The sequence below is a fragment of the Rhipicephalus sanguineus genome, chromosome 2, assembly GCF_013339695.2.
Source record: "Rhipicephalus sanguineus isolate Rsan-2018 chromosome 2, BIME_Rsan_1.4, whole genome shotgun sequence".
NCBI classification, from domain to species: Eukaryota; Metazoa; Arthropoda; class Arachnida; order Ixodida; family Ixodidae; genus Rhipicephalus; species Rhipicephalus sanguineus.
Genome location: NC_051177.1, coordinates 161,810,145 through 161,833,054, shown reverse-complemented (window position 1 = coordinate 161,833,054; position 22,910 = coordinate 161,810,145). Strand labels below are relative to the sequence as shown.

At 48.6% G+C, this 22,910-nt stretch overlaps 1 non-coding gene and 1 pseudogene across 1 annotated transcript; one reads left to right on the top strand and one right to left on the bottom strand.

Moving 5' to 3' along the window:
- The first annotated feature begins 4,250 nt into the window (after window positions 1-4,250).
- On the top strand, window positions 4,251-6,762 carry LOC119383842 (putative nuclease HARBI1; annotated as a pseudogene).
- LOC119382014 (myb/SANT-like DNA-binding domain-containing protein 3) lies at window positions 6,442-8,086 on the bottom strand. Its single transcript, XR_007415247.1, has 3 exons — window positions 7,739-8,086; window positions 7,103-7,300; window positions 6,442-6,947 (listed from the first exon to the last, which is right to left on the bottom strand). It is a non-coding gene; the product is annotated as a myb/SANT-like DNA-binding domain-containing protein 3 (transcript).
- Between the last annotated feature and the right edge of the window lie 14,824 nt (window positions 8,087-22,910).

Genomic DNA, 22,910 nt, shown 5'->3' with positions numbered 1-22,910 from the left:
TGTTACCACGTCTCATTTACATTCGTCATACAGTCGCTTCGCGCAATACCAATTTTGGTGTACATCAAGCTAGCGAAGCGGCCGCGAATGCATCATGAGCGTGGCATGTAAATCATGACATACATGACATGCATGTCATGGTTTTCATCTTACCATGTATTATTGATGTTCTTCATACAGTCACATCGCGCAATACCATTTTTGGCGTATATCAATTTACTGAAACGGCCGTTAGCGCACCATGAGCGTGGCATGTAAATCAGGCCGTACATGACTTGCATGTCATGATTTTCATGTTACCACCTCTCACTTACGTTGGTCATACGGTCGTGTCACGCAATACCAATTTTGGTGTATACCATGCGAGCGAAACGGCCGCGAATGCACCATGAGTGTAGCATGTAAATCATGACGTACATGTCATGGAATTAATGGGTTTCATGCTACCACCTGTTATTCATGTTCTTCATACAGTCACATCGCACAATACCAATTTTGGTGTATATAATCTAGCGAAACGACCGCGAGTGCGCCATGGGCGTGGCATGTAAATCATGTCGTACATGACATGCATGTCATGATTTTTATGTTGGCACCTCTCAATTACGTTCGTCATACGGTCGTGTCGCGCCATACCAATTTTGGTGTATATCATGCAAGCGAAACGGCCGCGAATGCACCATGAGCGTGGCATGTAAATCATGACATACATGTCATGGATGTCATGGTTTTCATGCTACCACCTGTTATTCATGTTCTTCATACAGTCACCCCACAAAATACCAATTTTGGTGTATATCAATCTAGCGCAGTGGTTCTCAGATGGGGGTCCGCGGACCCTAGGGGGTCCGCGAAGCCATTTTTATGATCCGCGAAACCCTCACCCGCTTTTTTTTTACATTTTTTGGAGTTTAGTCCGGCCGTGACTCATTTGGAGTTCCGGGACCTGCTTCCGGAACTGCTGCAGCGATCCGCAATCCGCACAAGGTCGTCTCGATCACCTCCTTTCCCCCTCCCCACACCTTCCCGAACCACGTGTCTCGGTGCCCCGCAGCCGCATTATCGTATCAGACGCTGCGCCGTGCTCCCGACCGGGCTGCAGAAATTAGGCGCCTTTTCCTCTTCAAACCACTACCATTATTATCATATTTATTTATTTTTTATTTATTTATTTGGATACCCTAAGGGCCCGGTGGGCATTACATAGGGGGGGATTAATTGGAAGTGAAAGATACAGTCACAATTCAGGCATACAGTAATTGGAAAGGTAATACTATTAATACAATGCGAAAACGTCTCATTTGGAAGTGAGAGATACAGTCACAATTGAGGCATACCGTAATTGTAGAGGTAATACTATCAACACAATACGAAAACGTAAAGATGATAATTCAGGCATACAGGAAAAAAGAAATAATATAAATACAATGCTAACCACATGATTTACAAATATCAGGCATACAGGAAAAAAAAGAAATACTATAAATACAATGCAATCCACATGATTTACAAACGTCAATAGCGTCGGGATGATTATTTTCCATGTTTGTACAGTTTCTGAGACCATCACAATGAAGGAACCCAATGAATATCGCCATTGTCGCCTGGCATCAGTGGCTGTGCCGTGCAGTCTCGAAGCTACGTGTTCTAGGTCGCCCAGGTCGCGAAGCTACGTGTTCGTCTGAGTCGCGTAGCCATGTCCAAGTTACGTGGCTACAAAGAAAGTTATGTGAAGTTTGGCTTTGCCAATATCGGCGGCAAACCGCAATGCGTTTTGTGCGGTGAAGTACTCGCTCTAAGCTCCATGGTGCCGACGAAGTTGACACGCCATCTCCGGACAAATCATCCAAGCTACCAAGACAAGGACATAGAGTTCTTCGAAACCAAGAAACGACAGTTGGAATCCCAAAAGCTGGATAACCCAAACAAGGTGAGGTCGAAATTATCATAACACAGTTTTACGTTAGTTGTGCATACGATGTTCGCTGCGGCAGCGAGCCTCGATCGGTCGCCAAATGCTTGTTCGACGTGCTTTACGTTAGTTGCGCATACGAGGTTCGCGGCAACCGCGACCATCGATATGCGTTATGTTCGCTGTGCGTAGGCTGATCGGCGAGGCTCCTGCCTCACGGTTAGCTGGCAGATTTTGTTGGTTCGCTTTAGTGCATGTGCCATCGACTTTCCACATGTATACAACGCGTCGCGGGGTGGGGAAGGCGACCGGTTAAGGCACCAGTTTTAGACTGTCGATGCAGTGTTTGTAGGTTCGGTTCAGCGTACAAAGTTAGAATTTCGTTTCAGCTGGCAAGCTCTGCAGATGCTATCAAGGCAAGCTACATGCTCAGCTACCACGTGGCCAAACAGATGAAGCCTCACACCATCTGCGAGACTCTGCTTATGCCCTGCATGAAGGACGTCGTCGGTGCTGTCATAGGGAAAGAGCATGTGAAAAAACTGGACAAAATACCGTGGTCGAACGACACCGTGGCACGGAGAATTAGAGAAATGGCGTCTGATGTGCAGGACCAAGTAATTGATAAATTGAAGTCCGCTGGGAAGTTTTCCCTCGCCGTCGATGAAAGCTGCGACGTATCCGGGAGTCCACAGCTTATAGTGTTTGTGCGCTTTGTGAATAACTCTGTCATTGCCGAAGAACTTCTTTGCTGTCTGGAACTCGAGACCACAACGAGAGGTCAAGATATTTTCGATGCCATTAACAATTTTTTTGTTTCGCGCGGTCTTCATTGGGACATGTGTGTAGCTGTGTGCACCGACGGCGCTCGAGCCATGGTTGGAAACTCTGTAGGTTTTTTAGGACTCGTTAAGAAAGTGAACAGTGCAGTAGCGTTCACACATTGTATGCTTCATAGGGAAGCTTTGGCATCAAAGGAGTTGAGTCCAGAGCTTGCGAGTGTTATGCAACATGTTGTCAAAGTCGTGAACAGTGTAAAGGCAAGGCCTAAGGCCAGTCGCCTCTTCAAGGTACTGTGCGAGGAGATGGGCGCCGAGCACCAACACCTGCTCCTGCACACCGAGGTGCGTTGGTTGTCGCGCGGAAAAGTGCTCGCAAGGGTGTTCGAGCTTAGAGAGGAGCTGAGTCTTTTTTTGGCAGAAGATAGGGCACTCGGAGATCCTTTTCAGGACTCTTCTTTTGTGGCAAAGCTTGCTTATGTGTGTGACCTGTTTGAGCACCTGAACCATCTTAACAGCAGCATGCAGGGGATGGGCACTAATGTTGTCTCTTCTGGGGACAAGGTGAGAGGATTTTGTAAAAAGCTTCAAAGTTGGTTGAGCCGGGTAAACAGAGGCGACTATTCTTCTTTTAAGCTGCTCGGCGGTCTTGCAGGCTCTGGGGTAGTATCTGGAAGTGACAGAGCCACAATCACAGCCCATCTGAGCACATTAAGGTGCCACATTAAGGACTACTTCCCAGAATCTGCCCCAGACACATGGCTTGTGGCCCCTTTTGAGGCTGACGTAGCTTGCTTTACATATGAATGTGTCGAAGCTGAAAATGAGCTGATGGAGCTCCAGGAAAACACAGTGATGAAGGCAAAGTTTGCCACTGTGAGCCTTGAGGCATTTTGGTTGGGGACTGCAGAAATGTCCCCCCTTCTCCATGAGATGGCTGTAAAGCTTCTGTTACAGTTTTCTACGACGTATGCATGCGAGCGTGCTTTTTCCAGACTTGCATACTTGAAAAGTAAATACCGAAACAGGTTGAATGTGGCTGCAGATATGCAACTCTGTTTAAGCGCGACTGTGCCACGTATTGATGAACTGTCCAAAATGAAGTGATGTGGCACGTTTGTTTGATGTTTTTGGTAGCAATAAAAGGCACCTGTTTCACGCTCCAGTTGTGTTAATTTACCTACGTAACCCCCCCCCTCCCTCCCCTCCGCTGCAAGGGGTCCCCCATCACTTCCACCAGTCCACAAGGGGTCCCCGACACATCCATGGCTGAGAACCACTGATCTAGCGAAACGACCGCGAGTGCGCCATGAGCGTGGCATGTAAATCATGTCGTACATGACATGTAGTCATGATTTTCATGTTACTAAGTCTCAAATGCAGAGATGTTACTTGTCTCGTACTTGACTCGTACTTGACTCAAGACAGCTTTGCCGCTCGCCATAAATCGTTCTCGAACTTGCGGACGACTTGCGGGCGACTTGGCTCGGTCGAAGTCAGGACGAGTTTCAACTCTGCTGCGGGGCTAGCTTGAAACAGTCTTGATGCGTTATTCCAACATGGCCGCCTCTCGAATGGACGTGGCGCGGAGGTTGTCCGCTTTTGATTTTGCTCGCTGCGCTATGGACATAGCATTTTCTGAGGTACATTGCCTGCCGAAGCTTCCGCGACCCGCCTTACGTGACCAAGGCAATCCGATGGAGTTGTACGACGAGGAACAATTCCACGCTCGCTACAGGTTCACCAAGAACGCCGTTCGCCAGCTTCTGGCCAGCTTCCCCGCTTTCCTGGAGCCAGCTTCTGGCTCCAGGAAAGCGGGGAAAACCGAGGACAGCCTGTGCCTCCCATGTTGCAGCTACTGATGGCGCTCAGGTTTTACGGCGCTGAAACACTCCAGACAGTCACCGGGGATCTCGTCCGCATTCCGCAGTCGACAGTGTGCCGCGCAGTCGGAAAAGTGACCCTGCTCATCGCAAAGCACTTGTACTCGATGTTGGTGCGCTTCCCGCAGGCAGCGGGATTTCCTAAAGTTATGCGGGACTTTTATGAAGTGGCCGAATTCCCTGGCGTTACAGCATGTGTCGCCTGCACACACGTGCGCATTAATAGCCCCGGTGGTGACGACGCCGAAGTGTTCCGTAACCGCAAAGGCTATTTCTCCTTCAATGTGCAGGTAAGCAATGAAATTTGACTCCTTGAACAGTGCAGTTCGCTCGTACTCTTTTGAGCAACTCGCGGGTCGTACACTTCTTTCCTTCTTGTGTTGAGCCACGGTTGTCATGCGCTGGTGGAATAAATAAGGCGAAAGAATAATGCAGCAGTTACCCGAGGGGCGGGGCGCTTGCGCCTTCGTGGAGTGTTTTGCAGCACTCGAGGTCAGTCGTTTTGTTTTAGCCCAAGTGGTTGCTCTAGAATTTTGTTCCTTATAATGTACACTACTACAGCGTTCTAATAAACTTTTCCTGGTGCTTGCTCTGGAAGGCAGGTTTCGCGAAGGTTTTCGAAGGAACAATACTGCCTGTATTTTGCAATCGAAATACCCTCTGTCGACCGTGACTTTATCCCGAACTCATGCAGTGAAAGGCGCCGTACAGTGACTTATTTATGGTTATTGGTATGTTGCTGTTTCGCTGCAGGCTGTGGCTGGACCACAACTCCAGTTCTTTGACGTTGTTGCCGGCTGGCCAGGATCTGTGCATGATAGCAGAATTTTCGATAACTCCCGCTTGCGGGTACTCTACGAAGAAAACAGGGTGCCCGGAGTGCTGTTGGGTGACGCTGGATACGCATGCCAGCCATTTTTACTAACACCGTTCTCAGAACCTGGCCCCGCAGACTCACCCAAAGGAAGGTTAGTTCACATGTTGTCAGTGGTGTTGCGTGACAAACTTGGGGCACGTTTTTGAGGTGTGACATTGAATCCAGTTGCTTATGGAGCAATGTATATTTTTTTCATTTGCACAGGTACCAGAAAGCTCAAATAAAGACTCGCAACGTCGTTGAAAGGGCTTTTGGAGTGTGGAAGAGGCGTTTTCCCTGCCTGGACATGGGGATGCAGCACAAGGCGAAAAACATTGTGCTCATTATTACAGCTTGCGCAGCACTGCACAATTTGGCCTGTTTATTGAAGGAACCGGAGCCTCCAGCTCAAAGGGTCCCACAACCTTCCTCCAACATTACAGCGGTAAACCGAACAGTGCACCTGCCACCTGTTGATCGCCTCAACGACAGCTATTCAGGAATGCAAGCACGGGACCTGCTCATCCGAAAGAGCTTCACTTAGGTAAAAAGTGCAGATATCTCCACATTCGGACAAACGTGTGAATGACTGCAAACTGCAGCCCGATGTGTTACAGACATCTTTTTTGTTAGAAGGTACTCGAAACTGCTCAATTTTTCTGTCAGCTTGTGAGGTTGTGCAGTAGAAAACCAGTTTTGCCTTACAAAGTTGCACTTGCTAGTGCATTCGCTTTAATAACATTTTTCCAGAATTGGGACTAGCGAATGTGTCTGAGAAAATATTAGCAGCGGTCATGCTATGGGGGCTTTGTGTCTGGCTCCGCTTGATTGTTACAAATTGTGCTGCTTGATCACTCTGTCTATGAATTGTTAAATACTTTCGGCATGCTTGACAGGCATGCCGAAACCTTTTTTTAGTATTGCTGCGCAAAGCCATGTACTTTAGCACACTACATGCATGCAAATAGACTCACATGGTTTCATCATCTTCTAAAAAAATCAATCTTTTATTTAAAGAGGGGGTGCATTACACTGCAGCCTGCGGAGCTGTTCTTTTTTTAGCTCCTTTTCAATTTCTAGCACTTCAATCTGAAGCTTTTGTTTTTCAAGCTCATTCTTTTGTTTTAGCAGCTCGAGCTCTCGCATTTCATTTTCAAATTTTCGCTTGTTTGCCCGTTCCAGGAACTCGTCGCCGTGGTCCTCCTGCAGTATGCGGACGCGAATTCGGTGCTCCTCTCGAAGTAGCTCCGCACGGACTTCATTTTCGGCGGCCAGCGTCTTCTCCAAGACGGACATCCGACCCCTTGGATTCCTGTATGGTTCAGCAGCGACAGTTGCCGCAGAAGTAGAGCCTGCAGAACCTGTGGTGACTTGGGGGCTGTTTGTGCAGCTTGGCGCAGCGGTGTTTTCGTCAGCCTCTGGCTGCGCTACGGAAGGCGGTCTAGTCTCCTCATCGGCACCTGTGCCTGTTGGTGGCTGGAAAGGATCTGGAAGGCTGCCAGCATCCCGCTGTTCATCTGCAATAAAGAAAAGGTGACATAACATCACTAACGGAGTATTGTATGACGCAAGTACCTGTGCACCACTGCATGCAGAGAGGATACATTTCTGGGAAATACACACCGTGAAACTCTTGATATTCTCAGTGCGTTTTGGATGCAAAACGCCTTACCTTGGCAATCAATGTCCGCTTCACTTCGGCCATCCATCATTGGCTGCAGTAGCCTTACGACAGGCAGACTTGCGACGGGTGGCAGGTATGCAGTGCCATCTGAATCAAAGGCATTCTCCACCCTTGTTGCCATGTGGCCAGCAATTGACCCCACCAACTGGTAGATGGGGGCCATGGCGGAAGGTGCCGGTCCTCCTCCTAATGAGCAATAAAGCAGTTTCATCACAGAATGAAGCCAGTTTTGACAAACTACTTCTACGAAAAAATTGCACTGTTCCACTATTCCTGTTTTTTTAAGTTAAATAGCAATGTATTACGCAGGGGAAACCTGACCGCGCTCGTATGTCTTGGTTCCATAGAACACTCAAGCACGTCAGTTGTCTACCGCTTTATCTAGCGCAATAGGCTGCTCGAAAACTGTTTGCACAGATACCGCATGTATACATGCCATCTTTAAGATACTGCTTCGTAGAAAGTGTGATTTGAGCATTTTTTTTTTCGTCATGCACTGCAAAACCTAACGGTCATGACTGTATTTACGCTCACCAATCACTCATCTTCCGAATACAAAACATGTGGATGATCACAAGAATAATAGCTCAGGTGAACCATTCATGCAAAAAATGTCGTTCTTACCAGTTTTGTGGCGCTCTCGCTTTTCTCTTGCAGCTTCCTCTTTCCATTTCTGCTTGAGGTTGTTCCAGCATTTCTTGAGCTGCAGGTGGTCGCGCCTGGTAATCCCGTGGTTGGCGTTGTAACGCGTGGCTATTTCTTTCCAAGTTTCATTTTTTTTCGCCACCGACGCAACATCAGTTTTTTACACTCGATAATGTGCTTAACTTGCCTCACGAGATCGATCAGCACACTTTTTTCGTCCTCGATGAAGCGCGGGGCCGCCTTGCGCTGAGGTGTCTCTTGGGACGACAACGTGCCTTGCTGCGACATCTCAGCGAATGGTCCTTTCTCCTCGACTCGACGACTTCGCTTCGAAAAGTGACGTGGGGGACGTAGCATAAGCCCAAAAATATTTTCCAAGTACACAACATTTTATGTCGTTTTTGTCCCGTTCGGTGCAGCTGTGTGGAATTCAGAAAATTGACAGGCATCCGTTTGCACCACAACGCTCGAAAAGTTCCTTAAGCTTTTCTCAGAAAAAAAGAGCTTCTCCTAGTGCGGGTTCAATCCACGGACCAGCACAATTTTTTGGTGACAAGGCGAAGCTTTTCTTGGGACTTCCTCGTAGCATTGTATTACAAGCAGGTGCTTTCGTACAAACAGGTGGATGAGCTCTTCGTTCACCTCGCAGGACGCACATGGCAGGCCTGTGTCTTTTTCGCTGTTCGCGACAAAGCTTCCAGCAGATCATATATCCTGACCATGTGCGTCCCCCCACCTCCCCTCACCAACATGCAGCGCGGCATTGCTGCACCCCGCGAGGCAAAATTCCGCCGCGGCCCATGATCCCGACCCCCGCTTCTTGTCTTGCTTACCAAAAATCAGAAGTTCAACGAAAGCAGACAAATAATAAGCATTTCCAGTTCTATTCTTTAGCTTCCTTTGTTGGGTGGCGGCACCCACATGGGCCTGAACAGGAGCTTTGTACATTTTGTTTCCAGAACTTGTTGCATTTTTTATTTCATATATAACTGCGACCTAGCTCGCTACAAGCATGTCCATAGGCGAATAGAAAGGCTAGTACCTTGAAAATTCGCGATACCTCGCTTTAAACTTGCGAGCCAGGGCAGCGCATATACACTCCGCGTTCGATAAGAAAAAAAAAAACGACGAAAGGACACAACGCAAATCATGCCTTGTTTCGCATCTTTATGGGAAATTCTATTAGCGCGCAGGCCAAAACAAACAAGCTTGGAGTAACGCGCGCGCGCTTGGGCGGCCACTGAAACCAGCGGGCGACGGACGCTTTACAGAAGCAACACTGCGCATCGCTGCGGCGGTGGGAACCACGTGCCGCTCGTTGACAGTAAAATGACAAAAATATGCTTGTAGCACTTTGATGGGATAGTTCTTTTCAAATATACGAACTTTTCTTGCTGTAACACGTGCCTTACGCCAACAATTTCATTATTAACCTCGGTACCAGGCGAGCAACGTGTTTCTGCATTGAAGCTCGTTCTTGACTTAACCAAGCAAGACAGCTTGAGCGTCAATGAAACGCGAAGGCCGACTTGGGGGTTTTCAAGTCCGCTGCTTGCTTCGGGCCGACTTGCTCAAGTCAAGTTGAAGGCACGAGCCAAGTAACATCTCTGCATTCGGGGGTAAGTGTCAGTTATGCTCGTCATACAGAAATATCCCGTCATACCAGTTTTCGTATATATTCGTTCATTTAAACGGCCGCGAGCGCCCCGAAACCATGTCATGTAAATCATGCTGCACATGACATGCGCGTCATGATTTGCATGTTAGGACCTGTCATTACGTTCGTCATGAGCTCTTGTCAAGCCGTACAAATTTTGGTATATATGAAATTAACGTGGAATGTAAATCATGCTTTTCATGACATGTGTCATGATTTTCATGATATGACCTGTCAGTTATGTTCGTAATAAGGCCATGTTATGACACACCAATGTTGGTATGCATCCGATAGATAGATAGATAGATAGATAGATAGATAGATAGATAGATAGATAGATAGATAGATAGATAGATAGATAGATAGATAGATAGATAGATAGATAGATAGATAGATAGATAGATAGATAGATAGATAGATAGATAGATACGGTCAATGTCGCAGAAGTTCGCTAAGAAATGCTTCGCATTTAAAAAACGAAACACTGACAGTAAGAGTAACACATGAAAGTGCGCTTTAATCTGTGCTGCCTCCAGAAATCCGCGCTGTTGGCATACCCGCAATTGAACACACATATACACACACCGCAACGAAACGTTATCCCGCACATATATTTGCATGACAGGCAGGAATGCTTAAGCCGTTATCTGCTAAGCCGGCGTGATTCGATGTTTGTATACTCTTTATCTGTCTGTCTGTGTGGTTCATAATGTAGCAGCGACGCCCATAAACACAGCCACTCTCAGAAAACACTCCATTTCACGCTGAATGCCGTCTGCGCCAGAATGCGCATGTTCGGAATAGAAGGAACATACAGATGCGGGGATCACGGTGGCACATTTGCGACACGACCCGCCATCACTTATCGCACTATCTGGGTGCCCCGAATACGCGACAGCGCATAGAATATCCGTGTGGCTGAGCCCGGTCTCGCTTAAATGCAGGCGCACGAGCGTGCTGCTGGGTTTTGTGGTTTCGGAACATAAGCACAGTCGTGTGATGAAACAATGAGCCGTTTCTCGCCGTTACAAATAACGTGTCGTTTCGCGCCCAGGAGGAAAAACTGTCAGCAATGCAGGGCTGATTAATGACGCAGTAGCAGCTCATCTGCATGACTCGTGCGGGATGGCTCCAACACAAGTAAACTTAGTGCACATTCGAGCGCTTTGTGTACCGAGAAAAGGCTCCATTATGTTCGCACGCTCCATTACGTTACACCCTCACTTTATCTCAAATCTTTATTCTTCTAACTTTTTGGATAGCAGGCTTTCGCAGCTTTGTTTTTTTTTTATTACCAGAGTGAAATGCGCACCCGCCGCCTAGAGCGGTTTACAAAGGCGTCCAAAAGGGACTTTTCCGCAGAAATGCAGCATGAAATGCGTTTCTTCCACTGCGTGTTGGTTTAGGGGTGAAAAGGCCCAGGCAGCACGCCGCCATTGGACCCATCTCGGCGCAACGTCGGCAAATGATGGCAGCAATATTGGCCCCACGTCGGCAAATCACGCTCGCGCTACTTTCACCCGCATCGGCCCGACGTCGGCTAGCCGCCTTTGGGCCGATGCGGGCTTGCCGGCTTCGGGCCGACGTGGGCTAGCCAGCGTCGGTCCGAGACGGGCCTGCCGTTATTCAGCCGATGATGGCAAGCCGTCATTGGGCCTATGTATGCTAGCCGATGCTGGCGCGGTGTCGGCCCCGCCGACGTCGGGTAGCCGCCGGCGTGACCGTTTACACCCGTTATTATGTTTTAGCAGTGGTGGCTTACCGTGCGTTAAGTACGGTAGTACTGTACCGTCGTGGTCGGCACGTAGCTAGTTTATATGGAGACACCGGCGGTAGTTGCTCGATGCGTAAAGTAACCTGATCAGGCACGCTGATACATGTGTTGTAAAGTAAAATGGCTGCGTGCCGACCACGGCAGTTCGGTATTACTGTGGTTACTGTACTGTAAGTCAGCAGCGCTAAATAGACTATTCGCGGCCCAACGACATTCATCGACTGCCATTGGTGCCATATTCGAAAAATGCTTCCTAATTAGAACGACTGCTCCACTGATGTCTTAGTGTACAATTCTGTCGAACCGTGCAAGGCCGAGAACGAAAGTCAATATTGTCTCAAACAAAACTAAATTGATGAAAGGCCTGCTGCACCAACTACGCATGCGTCTGAGAAATTAAGGAGCAACACATTTGCAAGGTGATAAACACAAATTTATTCACAGATATGAACACACGCCAGCAGTTCCGGAATAATTATGCCATCAAGGAATATCAAAACATCTATAGATACTGTAGCCAACATCTAAAACAACCCCACAGCCACCGTATTCCTCAAAAAAAGCAGTACAATCCTAATCGAGAATGGGATCAGGCGCAAAATCATAGGCGTGAGCAGGGTTCCCCTTCAGAAGGGGTGGGCGAAGGTTCATCGCGGCGCCCCCCCCCCCCCTCCCTATTAGGTCAATGTGTTTGGCAGACCTTGCGCCGCCCCCCTGCCCCATTGTGCGCACGCCTATGCGAAGAGTTACAATCACTTCAACGTTATGCGCGGCACATTCACTATAAATATTGAAAGAACTAGAACGGGCAAAAATAGGAATAAGGATTAACGAAGAATATCTTAGCTACTTGCGTTTTGCGGACGATATCGCGCTTTTCAGTAACGATGGTGCCGAATCACGAAAAAAATTCTGGAGATGTAAACGAAGGCAGCATTAAAGTAGGATTAAAGACGGACCCGAAGAAAAGAAAGATAATGTTAGGCGGCTTGCCGAAAAAGCGAGATTAAGAATGGCAACTAGACTAGAAGATTGTGTATACGCGTGAGCTAATTACGAGCACAGGAGCACTCCCCCACCTCCCCTCCCCCACGTTTATTAAGTTCACCAAGGAACGGTAGGCATTCGCAACACATGACTGGCAATTAAATTAGCGTTATCCTTTAAGCGGGAATTGCAATTTTTTCAGTGATATCTTAAGGCCAAAAAGATGGATAAACTGCTGCACGCGACGCGAGAAACATTGCGAGCGGTACCACAAGATCCCATGGACTCTACATTTAAACAAGATAGACACGCACGCATTCCTAATCTAAAGGTAAGATTGTAACAGAAAGGAATCGTGCATAAAAACCACTCACGTGTGCCCGTTCGATCGCTAAAAACACGAGCGAATAAAAAATGCAAGCGCAGCATATCAGAATACACAAAACACGATGGTCAATAGAGAATACGCGATAAGAAAACAAAAATCTGATGACACGTAACAGCAGTGAACACGCGGCCTTATATGAGGTGAGCGAGTTCAACATGGAAGCATGGGGCCACTGGTTTCTCGCTGCGGTGATCTCTGCCGAAAACAATGCCGGAATCCTGCCGCGTATCCGTCTCGTGCACGATTTTGACTTTCCACCACACATGTCCACACACCGCACTTCTTGAAGAATTCTGCTGGTCGGAGTGAAGAAAACCTGCTCCCGCAGCTACGATTGTCCCTCCGTCTGGACGGCTACCCTACCCTGCCTGGTCAAGCGAGTTTCGCGACAATGACGCTGAACGAGGGGAAGGGAGGGACGGGGGGGGGTAGAGGTTGAAGAAGACGAAAAAAAATGCGAATTCTCCCTTCTTGAAAGCACACCTCAGCCTACCACAATGGTGTGCGATCCCCCCAGCATGTCTATGGGCATGCCGTTTGAGAAAGGCGTTCGTCGAATTTTCAATGCATCACTTGTTGCCACATGTCGCTGCATGAAAACTTTGCGTACACCACGTTGGAGCCGCATTTTTCATCGTATTTCACGTGCCATAATAATAATTTTATGCGACTGTTTCTGAAAGCACGTGGGAAGCAATCGTTCAGCGAGATTTTTACTTGAAAAAGATATGGTATGTCGCAAAATGGACGGCAACGAAGTGCAAATGCGAACTGAGAAACACGTGGCAAACACGTGTTTGTCAGTTCGTTAAAGATGGTCAGCGGGCTAGTCGATTTGTAAACATTCAAACGACAAAACGTGTCTTCACTTCGCCCGGTCTTTTTTGCACCATACCTATTTTTCTCAAGTAATGAACCAACTAGCTCAGCAACACGCCTTGCTGAGCTTTCACTATTTTCATAAAGTAAAATTATGTGACATCACTGAAGCAAATGCGCTTGTTACGCTTCACCCAAACACGCGCGTGAGTAAATATGTGTAAACACAGAGATCGGAAACTGTCCGTGTAGTATATGAGCGCTGGCGCCACACATTCAGCGGCTGAAAGGATATAGCGCTATAAATATGATGACAGGCTCGATTTATGCACATAATTAGTATTCACATTAAACTTCTTCCGCTAAAAGCATTCGTGCGGGAATGTTTGGGTGAATTTTAATGCTGGATACATTAGCAAAGTCGGCCGACCAGTGGCAAAAACATTTACGTAACAGAAGTACTTCGAATTTGGCCCATGAAGTTAATGGTATGTGTTATAACATTTCAACATCTTTGATAGCGTTGAACAACTGGTCAACGAAGTGGCCATCTAATTTCAGTCAGTTATTCTTCTAAAGACCACCTTTTTTGGTAGAAAAGTGACTGTGCTAGTGATAGTTGTTAGTCATTGTCATAGCAGAAATGAATAAGAGAATGCAAGCTATTCAGTCGGCGATACTTCGCGCCCCGAGTCGTACGTGCGGCATTAGCACGGTACAATATTTGAACTTTGTTATTTGCGCTAGTACAGCAATCCATGTGGCGGTATTCTACAGCTTAAGCTACAAATATTCAAGCGCCTAATGCTCTATTGCTTTACGATTGTATCCTAGGCGAGCGAGCTGCCGGGCTTCTTCGGCGGGCTAAAGGTAGAGCGCAACGTCCAGGTTATTCTCGTCACTGACGGCCGGCAACACGGCGTCCAGCGTCGTTGAGGGGCTTCCGTGAACTAGTTTGAACGGCGTCATAGTGCGCCGTTTCTTACACTGCCGTGTTAACTTCAGGTTATGTGCGGAAGATATTATGGCGTCCCATGTCATGTGTTCGACGTACAGTACATTGCCGGCATGTCGGCGAGGGTTTCATTTAGCCGCTCGGTGAGGCCATTCACCTGCGGGTGATGTCCGTCGGTGACTTGTGTGGCTCTATTTCAAGATGGTTTGCGTTAGCTCTGCCGTAAAAGCCGTACCTCTGTCGGTGACGAGGACTTTTGGAGCGCCGCGACGCAGGAGGACGTTCTCAACAGGGCATGTATAACTGTCTGAAGGGAGACAAGAAAGTTCCAACATCATCGATAAGCCATCGGCTCCGCCGATGTCAGCTGAAGAACGGCAGAATGTCGGCATGCTCGGCCCAATGTTGCCGGTGAAAACCATCGGCTCGGCCGATGTCGGAGAAAGTACGGCAAAACGGCGGCTAACTCGGCCCAATGTTGCCGGTGAAAGCCCTCGGCTAAGCCGATATAGGCGGAAGAACAGCAAAACGCCGGCAAACTCGGCCCAATGTTGCCGGTGAAAGAAATCGGCTAAGCCGATATCGGCGGGAAGACGGCAGAAGGCCGAATAACTTGGCCCAATGTTGCCGGTGAAAGACCAACATCGGTTGAAAGGCGGCAAAATCGGCCCAGTTTTGCCGACAAAAGTCAACGGCTCCGCCGATATCGGCGCCAGACTGGCAATGCTGGCCCGAGGTGGGGCCGCGCACAGCCGCCGTAAAACCAATATCGGCCCGACGTTGTGTGCTGCCTGGGGGCAGGTCGGTAACCTCATTTGAAATGTGCACATAATAAAAGCACTGCAGAAATTCAGAACAGCGTCGCATTCAGCATGTGGCGAGGTAAAGTGAATGGTTCCCTGGGTGTCAAAACCAGACATCTGCTTGGAGGTGCCGCTAGGCGCCGGGACGGTTTAACCTTCCAGCCATTGCCCACATTCTTTTTATTTTTTGGCTTACAAAGCCGCGATGAATAAGCTGCGGGAATCTGTTTGAGAAATCGCAACCCGAAAAATATCTGCGTTCGATCGCAGTCGTGACAGATAGAGACTGTGGGAGAGATATTGCGAGACAGATAAAGAACGAAAGAAATATTGAAGAAAGGAATTCACAGACAAGGACGCTACATTGAAACTACATGAAATAAATTCGATTTCGAAACTGCCACCTCGGCAATTTGGTTTCAAACGATGCCGTTCAGAGTAAGCCACCATGTGCAAATACTAGAATGATCGTGACTGCGCAGTGAATGTGATAAAGCTGTTGAGAGCGGGTAGCCCTGGCATTATTCTTGCACTAATACGGCGATCTGGGAGAGTTGGTGTACTAACATCTTCGGGAAAATGTGCAGCGTCGCACGGACGAAGGACAAGAATTTGGCCGCCCACTGCAGCAGATGCAAATGTGAACCCTTGTTTCAAGAAACAGCCGTGATGTACAAAAATAAAGATCAAACAAACCGTGAGATAATCGATGCTGTGGATGTGGATGCCGCTCGTTGTATCAGCCAAAGCTCTATCGCACTGCACAAAAAAGAAATAGAATTTTTGAATGGCATGTTCCCGCGCTTCTCTTGTTTATCTGGTAATCACCATGTGGTTTAAATATTTCTGTTTTATGTTTGTGCACGAAATAAATTTCATTTGAGAGTCAGCGCTCGTGTTGTGCGTTTCTTGTCCTTCGTCCGTGCCGCGCTGCACATTTTCCCGAAGATATTATATTTCCCATGTGCTTGATACAATGATCGTGTTCCAGCAGCGCACTCTGAAACTGATCGCTTTGAGAAGAAGAGCACCGTCACAGGTGTATCAAAAAACAACAAAGAAAACAGGATAATCTTATGCAACACCTGAGTGGTGGCCAAAAATCATAATAATAATCAACAAGTAAAAAGATGTAGTCAAAGAAAAACGACGTCTCTGTTCCCGCGTGTGAGGGCCGATACGTCGTTTTCATTTGCATGCACGAGGTCTATTAAAAAAATTAAGGGCCGTTTGCTAATATTTAAATAATTACGCATTAAATTGAACATTAATTGTGCAACGCCATCTGTTATTTCTTTGCGAAGGTACTGAAGTTATTGTTCAGACTCAGTAGTCGTCTGCTTGTCGGGGAATGCAAACGACAATGCCTGCGAAAATCGTTGCTCGCGCCTGTTGTGAAATGCGAGCTGTAATACAATTTTTCCTTGCACAAGGATCATTATCTTCTCAAATTTATGCGTAATTGTGCCTAGTTTATGGACATGACGTGATGAGTCGAGGAAAGGTAATAAAATTGTGTCAAGAATTCACAAATTGCCGCACAAACGTGCACGACTAAGAGCGGAGTGAAAGGGCCAGAATCCAGACCAACGAAACTGTTCTATAAGTGGACCCGGCATTGCGATTAGATCGACGACTGACAGTTAGTCGTCTGTCGGATGAAATTCCTCTTGTCAGACGGACAACATTTTGCACGATTGTAACTGAAAAGCCCGGATATCACAGTGTGTGCAAAATGGGTACTAAAAATGCTAACCGACAAACTCAAACAGCAAGGAATTCCTAGGCGGCGAACTTCTATGCAGAGCAACTAATGAAACTGGTGCAGCGGTAACTAATTAGAACTTTCCGATGATTATGTGTAGAAATGAAGTAGTCTCGTGCTAAATTAACCAGGCAATAAAGCTTTTATTAACGAATATTTTTTTTGGGTATCAAGCAGCCCTTACTTTTTGAATAATCCTCGTATATTTGTTTGTTGTTCAGTTTTCTTCTCAGGCTATTCCTCACCCCGGCCATGCGAAATGCCGCATTACACTCGAATTCTAAATCTCAGTGACTCGCGTAAATGCGCCTTCAAAATGTCCGCCCAGAAGGGGGAGGCTGTCCATGGGATTTCGCTGCTACGTGGAATGCCGCGATTGAGGAGGAAAAAAAAAAACTAGGAGAGAGCGTCATATGACAGTCTTGAAGCGCGTTCGTAAAAAAAATCGGGGAGAAAAAGGGCCCAGTCTCGTTATAGGCAGTTGCCTCTATTGGTCAGCTCACTTTGGTTGCGTCTACTGCGGGCGCTGCGGAGGCCTAATCCTGCCCAGGAGGTACCGCGCACTGGTCGGGAGGGGCGTCGGAGGTTGGCTCGCCGAGCTAGCGGAATCACGTGAAGCACCCTCCTAGTTTCATTGCGATAGCAATTATATGGACAATCTCGGCTGGTTTTTGCCGTCACCGTCGCCATACACCGTATAAGTATGTGTATTTATAAAAGTCCCCCCAAAAATAACTCAGAAAAATGCTTCCGAAGTCCGCAATTGAACCAGCGGCCTCTCGCTCCGCAGCGCGTGCCGCTAACCACTACGCCACAAAACGCAGATCCTTCAGGTAGCTAACAGCTAGCGTTATATACACACCCTTTACCGCTGGCAGTACTCCGAGACAGCAGGCGCCTTTAAGCATTTCTTCATTACCAGCGAGATGGCGCGAGAAGCGCAACAAGCGCATTTAAAAGTCGTCGCCCATCTCGCTCGCTTCTTCTAATATTTAACAGGGAGATCCTTGCCCTTCCGCAGTCTGCTCACGCGGTTATCTCGTGCTGAGGGGAGGAGGGATGTTTCGAGCTTTTACCATAATGTCCGCGCTAATGTTACGGAGCGTACGAAAGTCACTAGAGCTCAAGGGACGCAACTAAACGAACAAACAGATGATGAGCGCGACTATCAAGTGTCACAGCTCGACACTTGAAGCATGCTAGTTTCCTTCGCTGGTTCGGCCGCCTTTGCAACAAGAGCGCTCTTCAAACTGAGCGTATCCATTGGCAAGCCTTACTTCGTATAGCATTGTGATGTTATTTGGGCAGGACCGCTCCAGAAAGAATCAGACAGCACGCCAGTGCACAAACACACGTCCACTTATATTGCACCCTTCACGCATGGAAAAAACATAGATAAGACATTGCTAACAAAACGCACGCGGACTAACTAATGAATAAATAGAACGTCCGGCCTACAGTTCAGGGCGTCGGGGTAGTCGCCTGGGCCGTCGTTGCTTCCCCGTCAGCACCTTTCAGTGGCGAAGACGACGTGGTTGCGGCGCCGTCACCTTCCGTGACGAAGTCGGAAGACGCAGGGTCGCCGCGTCGAACTGCAGTGGTTCTGCGACGAACTGGAGCCGACGACACACGGGTTCCGGCGGCAGGGAGTTGTGCCCTTGAGCACGAGCAGTACGCCTGGGAAGCCCACGCCAGCCCTCCTGGAACAGCGGGGCAACGGCAGGTTCAGGAACCCGGCGTCAGCTGTCCAAGACCAGCGGGGCACGGGCAGGTTCAGGCACCCGGCGTCAGCTCTCCTAGACCGGTCGTCTAGCGGAGGCTGAGCTTTGGTGGGAGTGTCGCGACGTGGCCGGGGTCGTACCTATGGGCCAGACGCCCAACGAGGTAGTCCTGCCTCGAACGACCAACCTCGCGCACTGCCAAAGGCACGGGCCACGCACCCTCGAGGCCGCGCCTCACGAGCTGCCGTTGTCTTCCTCGTCGGCACCGCACGGCACATACACGCACAAATCACACCCATTTTGCCACCGCACGGCACACTACATATTCAATTTTCGGTTTTGTTTTGTATCCGCGCACCACATATTATCACAAGCATTACAGTTTCTTGCTATCGCATTCATTGCGTCGCCTTTGCGGCGAAACTGTGACTTTTAGATGCGAAGCATCTTTTGCTCGGGAGTATGTCCCACGGCGTCGGCCTGGTATCCCGCACTCACACTACGCATGCGCAACTCTCCTCCTTCCCTCTCTCCAACAGCTACGCCTTACTCTCTCCACTTCCCTCCCAGCACCTGCTTGCGCTTCTGCGTTCTCGCTTCTGCTCTCGCGGCGCATGCGCTACTCTCCTCCTCTAGTCCCCTCTCCTTCAAGCGGGTAGAGTGCTGCGCACGTTGCCCAGCACTTGCTTCGGTTGACTCCTCTGAAATGCGGGCTCAACATGCCGAAATTCTCTCCTGCGCAACGCCGCGATGAGCGCCAACGCATGCGCGTCCCCTCCCCCCTCTCTCCTCTCCTACGCTTCCCCCTCTCGCGCGCCTGTCGACCGCGTACGCTGCTCGCCCTGTGAGAATTAACGGCCAGGCTAGAGGGCAGGCACGACGCGCGTAGTGTTCCTCTTCGCGTTCCACGACGCGAGGTCGATAGCATGCCCCACGAACGCCAAAGGAACGCGATCGTGCAAGTTCTCCGGCTTTTTTTTTTCTTTCTTTTTGTTGTTGTTGTTCGTTTTAATGCATGTCGCCCCTAAGTTGATTCTTGGACACGGCCTCTCGCGGAGCATGTCGGTAAACCGGATCTCGTCACGTAATTTTGGTGTCTCTAAAGCAGGTGAGAGGGTATAAACTATTGCGGCGGCCCGGCTCTCATACATCATGCGCTAGAATGGGACATTGACACTCATTAGTTACTGGTATACTTCAGTCCTTTAAAGGACGAATTTTTGCGCCATATTTGATCCGCCAGGGTCGATTTTAGCACAGTGATGAAACGTGACCAATTTCACCGGTAAACCCTACAGCGAAACGAGGAAAAATGCATATGTTGAATTCTTCCGAGACGCCAAGAATGAGCGAGCGTCGTGATATCAACATTCGATCGCCATCGCTTCGTCAGTGTGCGAGCTGCGCTTGAGATTATAGCACGTATGGAGCACGTACTGTCGGCGTCAAATAAAAGCCGAACAGCGGCAAGCCTTCGCACTGGTATAGTGCGCGCCATCCTGTCATCCCCACTTACAGTCGCGCGCATCCGGTTCGGCCGCACTGCGCATATGCGTGCCTGTCCATGCTGATAACTGGACGGCACGCACTATACCATTGCGAAGGCTTGCCGCTGTTCGGCTTTCATTTGGCGTCTATAGTACAGTTAACCGCAAAATATTACGGACCACGCGCACTTGTACCAGACTTATACCAGACTGCCTGTCCGCGCCACCTAGAGGTGCGCCATCTAAGGCCGAGCGCAGTGTTGGGCCGGAAACGGGACTTCTTGATATTCACTCGTATATCAATTCTCTATTGACTCGTAGTACATTGTCAGTTCGTTCTTTTCACGCAGAGCAGCAGTAAAGCTACCGCGGCGTGCTTCCAACGGTGTGCCGTTGGGTAGACAGCAGTTTTCGAGAAATATTGCGACTGAAAACAGCAGCACGCAGCCACGGCTGTCGAAGAGCGCGTAGTGTTAAAAAGTGAGAGGTGGGAAATATTCGTGCCCAGTGAGAAAATTGGGAGGCCATGGATTAGGGAAGGTATGCGTCTGGGGCATAGCGCTGCTGTTGACCGCCGCTTGCGTAGCGGAAACATCGCAAGGAGGCTCTTGGTCCGTAAACTTTGTGTTTCACTGTACGTTGAGGAATACAGAATTGACACCACTACAACCGTTGTCGTGAATGGCGACGACGTTCTGGTCTCATCGGCGCTTTGTTTTCGACTTAGCCGGTGAATTGTGTGGAATTTCATTAGTCTGAAATCATTACCAGAAGCCGCTGCTTGAGAATCTCGGAGCCGCAATGGGCTCTTCTCAGGAAGTAACTCAGTACTGAGACGACCGCCTGTCTCCACCGGTTAGAACTTAAATAATATAATTCTTATATATCATTTTCTGTCTTTGGTCATCTTAGGATATCTGCTGCTCGACATAATGTAATTATGAAATCAGCCAGGAAATATTCCATGTCGCTTACTTTTGCGGACTTTCTGACCGATATCTTGAAACACCATAGTGTATATACAGGGTGTCTCAGCTATCTTTAACCAGATTTAAACAATATGCCGACACACTCAATGATGACGCGATCAAATGAATGTTGCTGAGTGTTGCCTGGAGTACGCCAGACTATTTCTCGTGTTCGGATTAATTGAACAATTAGGCCACATTAAATAATTGCCTTTTGAAGCAGTGAAGCTGGGCAATAAACTCCAATGAGAAAGTCGGTTTGCAAAACGTCCGATTAGAAAGCTTCTAACGTTCTATCTGTTAAGTATTAGTGTTTTTCTGCTTACTACAGTTGCCCGCGAAGTAAAAAAAAATACCACGTGACATGTCCGCTTACGCGCCAATGAACGCCGTGATTCTAGTGATCCCTAACGTTCGGCGTACAAACAATATGCTTTCGCACACCACTTCATGACAGAGATAAGCAGGAGCTGCAGTTATCGCTTGTGTCGCCGCTAGCAAAACGTGTTCGACGCACAGCCACCACCATCGTCGCTGCCCTGTCGAGGCAATACAACCGGGCAAATGCTACGTAGTCGTTTGCGTGCGGAACGTTGTGGAGCACTGTAATCATCGTGCGCACTGGCGCGCAAGCAGGCATGTTACGTGGTAGTTGTTTAGAAGCGAAGCTCCTGAGTATAGTGTACTAGAATAATTTCCTAGTGACGCGTCCAGGAGGGAGGGACTATAGGCCGGTTGAAGCAAACGCGGACAACGTCAAACGCGCCGGTAGACAGCGGCCGGTCTACTAGAAAAAGGCGCAGCGGCGGCACCTGGTGGCGTCTACACAAACGGGCACGCGCGCTCCTTCCCGGACGCGTCACTAGGAAATTGTTCTAGTACACTATACTCTTTAGGCCCGCACCCCGCCGTCGCCATCTAAGCTCCCTTCTTTTAAGCATCGCTTTAGGTTGCAGTGGCCGGTGATTTAAGAGGACATGTTTAGGCCTTGAGCGATTTGGTTCTAGCGCACCAGAAATTCGAAGCTAAAAGAAATAAGCTTTGTGCACAACTGGTTACAGTAAAACCCCGGTGACACGAATCTCGCGGGGTTAGCAGAAATATTCGAATCATCCGATATTCGTCTCACCAGAAAACATGGAAATTTAGTATGCGACAAAAGAAAGTTGGCATACGTTTTGATTTAGTGTTTCCCAGGGCCGCACCGACGTCATGAACAGCTCCAAATGATTGCCAGTAAAGTTTTTAGACGCCAACGATCATACTTGTACTCCTAAATATACGGTGCGTACGCGTGTGTAATCAATGAACCAGATGTGTTGTGACCCGTGACCGATAGTAGCCCCTTCCTAATCTTACTACGCATTTGTGCATAACATCAAAGTACTGCGGCGAAAGTGACCTTAAAGGGGTCATGAACCACTTTTCCAAGTAGTGATCTAATGACCTCAGTATCGGAGTTTACTGCCTCCCGAATGAACTGCCGCAAAATTTCACAAAGCCGTCAAGAATGAGCGGAGTTACTGAGGTTTGGCGCACGCTCTCAGCGCTTTCTCTCTTTTCTCGTGGCGACGAGTGCACTGGAAGCTACACAGGGCGGGATGGCACGGGGAAAAGAAGTTACGTCAGCGCGCGTCATGAAACGCGATCGCTCTCCCGCTGTGATTCATGTGCGTGAGTGCGGCTACCGTGTACTGAGGAGTGCGGCACCGGCAAGTGGCGGCACCTCGTGGCAAGAAGCGCACCTGATCCGAACGCCGCTCTCGATATATGTCGGCTATCGGCCAATGAGAACGCTATGTCTCTTGCGACGTGAACGGGCAGATC